Source organism: Arachis stenosperma, chromosome 10 (assembly GCF_014773155.1).
Source record: "Arachis stenosperma cultivar V10309 chromosome 10, arast.V10309.gnm1.PFL2, whole genome shotgun sequence".
Taxonomy (NCBI): domain Eukaryota; kingdom Viridiplantae; phylum Streptophyta; class Magnoliopsida; order Fabales; family Fabaceae; genus Arachis; species Arachis stenosperma.
Genome location: NC_080386.1, coordinates 126,951,571 through 126,962,969, shown reverse-complemented (window position 1 = coordinate 126,962,969; position 11,399 = coordinate 126,951,571). Strand labels below are relative to the sequence as shown.

At 22.1% G+C, this 11,399-nt stretch overlaps 1 pseudogene; it reads left to right on the top strand.

Moving 5' to 3' along the window:
- Positions 1–255: 255 nt before the first annotated feature.
- On the top strand, positions 256–11,037 carry LOC130954770 (UDP-glycosyltransferase 83A1-like; annotated as a pseudogene).
- Positions 11,038–11,399: the final 362 nt, after the last annotated feature.

Sequence of the window (11,399 nt, the reverse complement as noted above, 5' to 3'; positions counted from 1 at the left end):
TTAGAAGTTTTGAATATTTTTTTATATATAATTTTAGATTTTTTATTTTATTATGTTTTAGATGTTTTTTAACGATTTTAAATATTTATTTTTATCAGATTTTTTTGGGTTAAGTTTTAGATTTTTCAATAATGTTAGATTTTTTTTTTCAATGTTTTATTATAAAATTAATTGATTTATTAAAATATTAGTTAGATATGGTGTTGGTTATTTTAGATTTTTTTATATTAAAATAATAATAAAAGAGGATAGATTGAGAGAGTGTGGGTGAGTGAAATACTCACCACACGTCCGCACATTCCTTGGAAAAATCTAAAAAATCTCCGTACACCAAGGAATACATAGCTACATCTAAAACAGTAAAACCGCAATGACAAATAATCAAACTGATTGTCATTGGAACACAAAATTAAAAGTGAAAAAAAACAAAGGTGTAATCATGATGATGAGCACCCCAACAGTGCTAGTTCTACCAGCTCCAGGTCAAGGGCATGTAAACCCCATGATGATCCTTTCACATAAGCTGCTTGATCATGGATGCAATATCATCTTTGTCAACTCAGACTTCAACCATAAGAGAGTAGTCAGATCCATGGACAACAACAATGGATCATCTTCACCAATCAAATTGGTGTCAATCTCAGATGGGTTGGGACCTGAACATGACAGAGTCGATCTAGGAGAGTTATGTGACTCCATGTTGAGGACCATGCCTTCAGAGCTTGAGAAGCTCATAGAAGATCTTGAATTGAATGAGGGCATTAAAGTAACTTGCGTTGTTGCAGATGTGTTCATGGGTTGGGCTTTGGAAGTTGCAAGGAAAGTGGGAATCAAAGGTGCATTCTTTTGGCCTGCGGCAGCATCAGTGTTTGTGTTGCAGTATAACGCCTACAACCTTGTTGCTGATGCCATCTTAGACTCTGATGGTAATTTGATATTAATTGACATGTCACTAACTTGGTTTAGTTTATATATACTAGGCATGTTCAGCCGTTTTTCTATTATTTTTTTTTAAATTAAAATTTATTTTTTGCTAATATATTATTTATTTTTTAAATTTATTAGATAAATATTTTTTTATTATTTTAATATTAACATGATTTTATTTATATAATATTTTATTAAAATTAAAACTATTATAAAAAAATTTTAAAATATTAAATTATAAAAACACACAATAAAGAGGTATATATATATAGTTCAAAAATGATAATAGTATTATCCTGATTCAAAAAAATTATATATAATCAAAATACATATTAGTTATTTACAAAAGATAATTTTTACTTAAATATCACAGATATTTATATTTGTGTTCATATTTTTTAAGTGGTAGGCCAAAATATAAATCTAAAGAGGTCTTCATTTTCTTATAAGTAATGAAAAAAAAATGAGAATGTTTATTTTTTTTATTTTTAAATATCAAACTATAAGAATAATTAATAACAAAATAGGAGAATATAAAAATTGTGTACTTAAAAAAAATCTTCGTAGTTCATCATACATATCCTTATTAATAACTTTTTGAGTCTTGAACAACTATCAGATTTATTTACTACAAAAAATAACTATATAAACACTTCAAGATTATTCAATTAAATTGATTCCTTAATATAGTAGGGACAAATTCAATTAATTCAATTAATTATAGATTTGATAAAATAATTTAAAAATTAAAAAATATATTTAAAAATAAATATAAAAATTTTATAAGTTATTTAACTTTTAGACGTTCAAAAATTATAAATTTAAATTAAATAAGATATTAAAAAATTTATTATGTTGTTATTATGTGTAATAAAATTAAGATAAATATTTATAAAGTAATTATTTATAAATATTATAAAGTTTATTTATTTATTTTTTTAACGGTATTTAATTTGAAGCAAATATAAAAATTTATATTTAAAGTATTTTTTATTTTTATTAATAATTCTAATAAATAAAAATATTTTATTTTTTAATTTTATATTCATAATTCTAATAGATAAAAATATTTTATTTTTTAAATTTATATTCAATTTATTAAATTATCTTTAATTTTAAGATTTTTTTTTGAATTATTAATGTATACTTTTATTATATCTTCTTATTGTACCACACACTATTATTTTCTCTTACTATTATTTCTATTGCACACTATTATTGCTTTATTCTCCTTTCTCATTTTCTTCTTCTCCTCACACGTTCTCTTCACCCGATTTAATCACCAAGTTATTATCGATCTATAATCATTTATTATGTTAATTTTATGAGTCGTTGAAGTGTTGTTAAAAGAATTGGTTTTTATGTCTTTTGAATATTTAAATGTATAAAAACAATAGTTTTTTCTTGATGTGAATTTTAAGTTGTCTTATTATTCTATTAAAAAAATGTACCCACATAAAACATTTAAAATTTTTGCTCAAATTATCAAAATTTGATGTCAGTAATCCTTAAAAAATAATTTTAAAATATTATTTTAACTAATATAATAAAATAGTACATTATTGTAAGTTTTTAACTAATAATTATAAAATTAAGTTGCAATTTAATATAGGCCCTTAGAATAAAAGACTGTCATTACTTCTTACATTTGACTACTATTATATAAGTTGTACGTTTGTTTTATTGTGTAAATTAATTAAACTATATTTTATTATTTTATTTTGCATGTTTTGAAATAATGCGATCCTACTATAAGGATGATATTAATTTTCATAATCTAATACGAACCTTCTTACTATTTTGTTTGTCACTTAAATACTATCCATAAAAAATAGTTAGTTAAAGTGAAACACTGTATAAAGAGAGTAAAAAAAATTTTTTTGAATTAAAAGTTCTAATATATTTCTTAATCATCACTTGATATAACTCATATTTAATAGGTTAAAAAATTCTCTCTCTCTTATATTCTTAACTTCTTCTATAATAAATTTTTTACATTATCTAATACATAAAATATCACATCCTTACATTTATCTTAAAAGTTAAAAGTAAATTATATTAGTATTTTTTAATAAAATTAAAATAAAAAGATAAAAAGCTACCGAAAAGAATAATATTAAGTTTGAGTTATGCTATGTGTACACCAAAGCCCGCCACCAGTATAAAATACATGCTAGAATACAAATACACATTGAAAATAAATTAAACTACACATGTATTTATTATACACAAATACATTGGTGGCTGATTTTGGTGTACACATAGTATTATTGATTAAATTGTATGTTCTTTTGTACCAGAATATTATAATTTATTAGATTATTATATTATCTTTGTACTACAAAACAAAAAATAAAATTCTATATCTTCTTGCTGTTACTTATTTTACTTTATTTTTATTATAATTTATTATATTATTATATTATTTTTGTACTATATAACAAAAAGTAAAATTCTATATCTTCATGTTGTTACTTATTTTACTTTATATTGGCTATCTAAATTAGCTTGTATAATATTGTAAAGGTTGAAACTGTTAAAAAATATATAACAAAAAATTTAGATATTTGTTGTGTTATCAGGTTATTTAAAAAAACTAATTCATAGGTGTTATTATCCTACCATATCTTTAATGTTATATGTCAATCTAATATTTAATAAAAAAATAATATTAACCGACATAAAACTGATTAAAATTAAAAAAATAATTAGCAAAATATCTATGAGAATTTTTTCACTTTACTATTGATAGATACATATATATTTTTTTTGCATCTTTTATATGCCAATCAAATAATCAATACTATATGCCAAACAAATAATATTTAATTAATTAATTTTTTTGAAAAATAAATTATTTATTTTAATTGAATTATAAACAAATTTTCATGTACTTAAATGTCAGAACTCTACATCGTTAATAGTTTAAGAAATAAATATATCAATATTTTAACAAATCATTGGTAGTTGCAATTTTTTTCCGTCTTTTTATGCTAATCAAATAAGAATTTAATTTTGATGTGCTATTAATGTAAAATAGTTTTACACGTGCATCTAATCACCATCAAAATTAAACTCATCAAATAATCATGACTATATGCCAAATAAATAATATTGTGAAATACAAAATAGTTAAATTTCTTGCTGTATAATTTATTTAATTTAATTTAAAAATAAATATTTATGTACTCAAATTTTAATTCCAATACTCTATATAATTAATAATTTAAAAAATTAAAAAATAACATCATTAAATACAAAGTAGTTTAAAAAAATTGAGATTTAACTAAAGGGTAAATATTGATGCAAGATAATTTTATCCTGCAAAATAATTTATGAGAGTTCTTCGGTTCATTATTGATAGGTATATACATGTCAAAAAAAATTTAAAAACAAATATCAGATAAAAAAATAATAATTTTTTTAAAATTAAATTGATGAAATAAAACGTTGGATGTGAAAGATAGATTAAAAATATATAAGAATTAATACAGTTTGATAAATAAACTGAAGAGAAAGGAAAATGAAGGTGAAAGTTATGTGTGAAATTAATAACTGCAGTAAAACGGTATAAAATTTGCAATTGTAGTGAATGGAAGCGAGGAAAAAATGGAGGCGATACAATCACGATATTAAAGGAAGGAGAATGATGACAACAGTAATAATACAGAAAAGTGCACCTAATGGTGAGAGGAGAAGTACTAAAAATTGAATAATGAGATCAACTATTGGTATAAAGTACTCACATAAAGAATATACCCAAAATAAAACGATAAAATCGATAAAAAATTATTTATCATCCCTAATTATTTTTTTTTTTCTCCTTTCATACATGGCATCCAAAATCAACATTTAGCATAGTCACTATCTAGTTCAGAAAATCACAGAAACTCATCCAAATAATTGTTACATACAGAGAAGCACATTCAGAATTGGAAAGAGAAATAAGAAAAATTGAAAACGGATAAAATTAATAAAGGATAAATTATTGGAATAAAGAATTGAAGAACTTGCTCTCCTGTGTTTGGGCTACTCCTGTGTTTGTGGTACCTCCACTTATGTAGTTGTATTAGTTGATATGGCAACTTGTTTTCTTGTTGAATTATCTCCCAATAAATTACACGTCTTCTAGTTAGGTGTTGATGTCTTTGTTCTTCTGTCATTTTCTGTCTTCTTCGCCTAACAGATTCTGTCCAAGTAGTTGATGTTGACGTGATTGTTGATTTCGTGATAGCGAGATGCAGAGAAGAAAAATGTTTGCGAGACCAAAATTAAAAATGAAAGAGTAATTTAATTCTCTTGGGAGTTAAGTACGACTGAAGGTGGATCAGTTTTTTATTGAAAGTGGGTCAGTTTTTAAATTGAGTACATAGTGGTAGCAGTTTTTTTATTGGAAGTAAATCAGTTTTAAAATATGTCGTGGGGTTGAAAGTGAATTAGTTTGATACTCTGTCGTGGGATAAATTCTTTTTTTGATAAAAAATAAAAAAATGGAGGACGTAGTAACAGTTTATTATATTGAATTCAGTGTTTAATGAACATAAAAAAATAGGGGTAAAATAGAGAGAAGAAATTAGATATCAAATTTTTCTATCCCATTATACATGGGTATAATCCATTATATATTGGTATAGATTTGATTAAGAAGTACTCTTCTGTATGTAATTTTTTTTAAATATAAACAATAGACATCAAAAAAAATATATAAACCGTGTATTGTAATTTAATTAATTGGTATAGATTTAATTAAGTATACACATTTATATGTAATTTTTTTAAGATAAACAATAGACATCAGAAAAATATTTAAACCGTGTATTGTAATTTAATTAATTTTGTTATAGAATATCAATAAATTATGTTATTACTTGAAATAAAATAAATTAGTTTTAAACTTTGTCATGGGTAAAAACAATTTTTTTAAAAAAAATAAAAAATTAAATACGTAGTAACAGTTTTTTTTTAATTAAAAGTGAAGTGGGTAAACCCTTCTTTTGAAAAAAAAGAAAGAGGGTAAAATGGGAAGAAGGAATTGGATACCAAACTCCCATATCCCCATTATATATTGGTATAGATAAATTAACTAGTATTTTTATCCATAATTAAAATAAACATAAATATTTTAAAATTAATTAGATTTTGTCCTGACATTATAGATTATACCACAAAAAATTTATAAAATCAAACTACTTTACAAAAAGACCGTATGTGACAAAAGTCTCCGACTAAGAAGACTAGGATCTTCGTAGATAAAAAATCAAGTAATAAAATTTTTAGTTATTATTTTCACGTGAAAGAGTTTAATTTATTACTAATAATTAATTTTAATATTCGTTATCTAAAATTTGAAACGATTTAACTTATATACTTTTGATTAAATGTATGTTAAGTCTGTTGCACAAGTAGAAATAATTAATTTTTATGCTTGTGATTTAAAAATAATATTTTTTCTCTCTATGTATATAAAATATAATTAGATATTAGAATAAAAAAATTATATTGATAGTTATAAAATTAACTCAAACTCATTTTTCTTTAAACAATTGAATCTTGATTTTAACTTTTAATCATGACATTAGTATTCTCTCCAAATTATATTTGATAAATATTTAAAAGAAGAGAAATGAAAATATAAATTAGAAAGATAAGTAGTGAAAATTTAAAACTAAATAAAAAAACTAAAAAAATATGTATATAATAATAATATTTTTTATTTAAATTATATTATTTTGTTAATTTTATTTTTTGTAAAATAAAAAGATAAAAAAATAGAGAATGAGAGAAAAAAGAGAGAAAGATAAAGATGAAGACTGAGAGAGAGAGTTTGTTAATTTTAAAAGAAAAATTTATTTTAATTATAATAAAAATAATATCAGGTTACACATTTTGATTTTTTAATTTATTAATATAAAATATAAATTAAAAATTATATATAAAGTGCAAAGGGTAAAGAAAAATAGAAAAAAGAAGACAGATAGATGAGAGAATTTAGAAAGAAAATTTATTAATTTTGAAAAAAAATATTTTTTTCAATTTTAATAAGAGAGTGTCATGTAAGACATTTTATTATTAAATTAGATAATAATATATAAATATATAATAAATTATATATAGAGTGAGAACGATAGAGAGAAATAGAAAAAAAGAAAAGAGGTAACTGAGAGAATTTAATAAGGGAGTTTATTAATTTTGAAAAAAAATTCATTCAAGTTTAATAAGAGTGTCATGTGACACATATATTTTATTATTAAATTAGATAGTAATATATAATATAGTATAATATATAATATCATTATATTTTAATTTTAATTTTCATTTTAATATAATTAAAAAATATCATATTGTATATTTTGATTGTTAAATTTATAATTAATTATTGAAGGAATGAGAGAGATAGATAAAAGAAGGGGGAGAAAGGGAAAATTCTTTATTTTGGAGAGAAAGATTTGATTTTAATTGTAATGAGAAAATGATATGTGTCAGGTTGTAAAATTAATAGAAAGAAAAAAAATCTCTTTAGTTAAAAAAATGATTTTAATTATAATGAAGGTAAAATTAATAGATATGAGAGTAAAATCTTTTAATTTTAGAGAGAACGATTTAATTTTGATTATAATAAAAAAGTAATATATAATATATTTTAATTATAAAATTAATAATATATAATAAATATAATAATAGATGCACTATAGTACTGCATACTCCTATATACTTCTATCAGAGTCCACTGCTAAATATAGTAGACATGTAGATTTCTTAACAATAGATCTGAAGTTAGAATTTGAAAATAAGGGTGAGAGGGGTCCTGAATAGAATTTCTCATTTTCCTTTTACGATTAATCAGCAATATATAAAAATGAGTTAAAAATATTAAATTATTAGATTTATTAGGTATTTAAAAACTTCTTAAAATTCAATTTTCATAGAAATTAAATTTAATTTCAAAAATAAAAATAATTAAATTAATTTAGATAGAATTTAATTTAAAGAAATTTCTTAGAATTTAATTTTCTTCATTTTAATTTCAGTGTTTGAAACAAATAAATTAATTTAGATGAAATTTAATTCAATTTTATTATTTTCTCTCAAAATCAATTCCAACGCAAATAGATCCAATTTAAAATTTCATTCCATTAGAATTTTATTTAAAACTTAAAATATCTAAAATGTTCTTATAATTTAATTACTTCTTAATTTTTTTCACTCATTTTCTCTAAATGTCTCCCACTTTTTAACACATACTTTTTTTCTTTCATCACCTTTGTTTTCTTTCTTTTCTTTTTTTCAACTCAATATAATAAATACTTTTGTTTTGGAAGGTCTACTGCCTAGATATAAAAAAAAAGTATTCACATTACGTATAATTGTTACATGTTTAATTTAGATTAATGACACTAAATTTATCAATCTGTTACATCTAAACATTTTAAGTGGAGTTGTGTCAATCCTGTCACTGATAAAAAAAGACATAATTTTGTTTCATTTTAATAACATTAATTAGTTGTTATAATTTACTGTTAATAATAACTAATTGTTTTTATTTGTTATGTCATTAGTGCACTCAATAAATTAATTCTTAATAGTTCATATTTATTTTTTATTGTTGATTTGTCATTGAAATCAACTATAGAGAATTATTTTATTTTTTTTAATTAATAACAATGTTTTTTAAGTTTAATATTTTTAGATTAATCTAATTTTTGTTTTTCTTAACAGGTAAACAAATTTTAGTTGGAGAAAATTTTAGTTTAAAAAAATAATTTTTTAATTATTTCATATAATTTAATAAATAAGTATATTTATTATTTAAATATGATATTGTATTAATAAAGAATAAAATTCTCCGTTATAAAATTTTAAATCATTTGATAAATATTCTAAACAACATAATTATTTAATTCAATTTTATACCATTAAAAATTTTTAAATAAGCTGTAAAAGAATTAGATTAATAACTAAAATATTAACAAAAAATAATAAATTTTGTGGCTCTTGAATTTTTTTCTTAAAATAATTAAGTTTTTTGTAAATCAACTTGGGTTGGTCGAATAGTTAGTTCGCTCATCTATTTAAATAAGTATTGAAAATTCGAATTCCGTCTTATACATGAAGCAATCCATTAATCAGATAGACCCTTAATAGAAATATCATGGTAACTAAAAAAAACTAAGTTCTTTGTAATAAAAGTTGAATGTCAGCTGTTAAATCAAGATAAAAAAATTATTTAATCATTTCTTAGTTGGAATATATAGTAATTACTATGATGTCTAAAAGTGTTTGTCTAATTTACTAAAAAAATTAAAAATTAATATTTAATTTTAAAAGTATAAAAATTAAAAAATTATCTAATCAATTTTTGGTTAAAATATATAGTGATTATTATATTATCTAAAAGTATTTGTTTAACTTACTAAAATGTTTAAAAATTAATATTTAATTTTAAAGTATAAAAATAAAAAATCATTTAATTATTTTTTGGTTAGAATATATAATAATTATTATAGTGTCTAAAAATATTTTTTTAACTTATCCAAAAGTTAAAAATTAATATTTAATTTTAAAAATATTAAAAATAAATAATTGTTAAATATTTAAAATTTATTATTAAAAAATAAATTAAACAAAAATTAAATACGATATTGTAAAATTTACCGGGATATATATGCAACAAGCATACAGGTTATTAAAAGTCACATCATCATGTCTAAAAAACCAAAAAACTTAACTTTGAAATTATCGTTTCGGGTGGTCTTGTATCTAAAACTATTTGTTATACATTTTAAATACTTAGCTTGAACATCAATGTAATATATTTGTTCAAACAAAAATATTATTTTTATATTAAAATTAATTATTATGTATTTATATAAAAATATATATTATTTAATTTATTTTAAATATATTTTTTATTTTAATATATATTTTATATATGTTGTTAATTTTAATAATTAATTTTATTATACAAACACCTATTATAGTTGATGTTCAAAATATAAAATGATTCTTTCAAAATTTGGTATATATGTAGTGGTGTTGTTATTTAATGGTTAAATTGATAAAGAAAAAGTATACAACATCCTATAAAACATCATGACCATACAATTTTACTGAAATTGACAACAGTATCATTTGATCCTAATAGATGTATAAATATCCAACATGTATTTCTTATTTTCTTTGGTCACAAAATAAGAGTTTATCACTTTATCTTGTTTCGAATCGCAGGACTTCCAATCTCAGAAAAACCATTGTGGTTATCATCTTACATTCCAACTATGGAAATTAGAGATCTTTGGTGGCTAAATATGTTCGACCCGTGTGTTGGAAAGAAAATGTTTAAGTATATGATACATTGTATGCGTAATTCAAATTTGACCGAGTGGTTCCTCTGTAACAGCACCCCAGAACTTGAACCTGATGCATTTTCCTTATTACCAAACATATTATCTCCAATAGGTCCATTATTGACACCTAACAACAACAACAAAATATCAGTAGGACAATTCTGGAAGAAGATATATCTTGCATGAGTTGGTTAGATCAGCAACCTCAATATTCTGTAGTTTATGTTGCTTTTGGAAGTCACACTCTCTTTGATCAAAGACAATTTACAGAACTTGCACTTGCACTTGAACTTACCAATAGACCCTTTCTGTGGGTTGTGCGTCAAGATCCCAATTGCACCAATACGGTGTCTCTCCCTCCTGAATTTAAGGGTTATAAAGGTAAAATAATTGGATGGGCTCCACAAAAGATGGTATTGAGCCACCCTGCCATAGCTTGTTTTGTGAGTCATTGCGGTTGGAATTCGACCATAGAAGCTTTGTCTAATGGGGTACCTCTCCTGTGTTGGCCATATTTTGGTGACCAGTTTTTCAATAAGAATTATATTTGTGATGCATTGAAAGTTGGAATGGCATTTGATTCGGATGAAAATGGAATGATCTCACGTGGAGAGATAAAAGAGAAAGTGGATGAGTTGCTTAGTGATGAGAACACAAGATCAAGGTCTCATAAGCTGATGGAAAAATTAAAGCACAACATGGAAGAAGGAAGTACTTCTTCAACGAACTTAAGCAGGTTTTTTACTTGGTTGACAGGATAATTAATGGTTAGCTAGTTGCCTTGTTATGATTATGTAATAATAAGAAAAACTGTTCTCGAGTTTTTTATGCGACATTATTGTTGTTAGTATAATCATTCTTTGCATGGTTGTTAAATGAATTAAAAAAAAAAAGTGTTTTAAAACATTTTTTTTTCAAGATATCACCAAATTGGCTTTTCTTTAGTCTCGACTATAATTATATTATATGTACACTAAAATTAATTATTAAAATTAGCTATTAGTATATATAAGATATATATTGAAATATAAATATATATTAAAAATAAATTAAATTACATATATATTTATATATAAATATATTGATGAATAATTTTTTAATAATTTTGCAGTAGCTTTACATATCAAA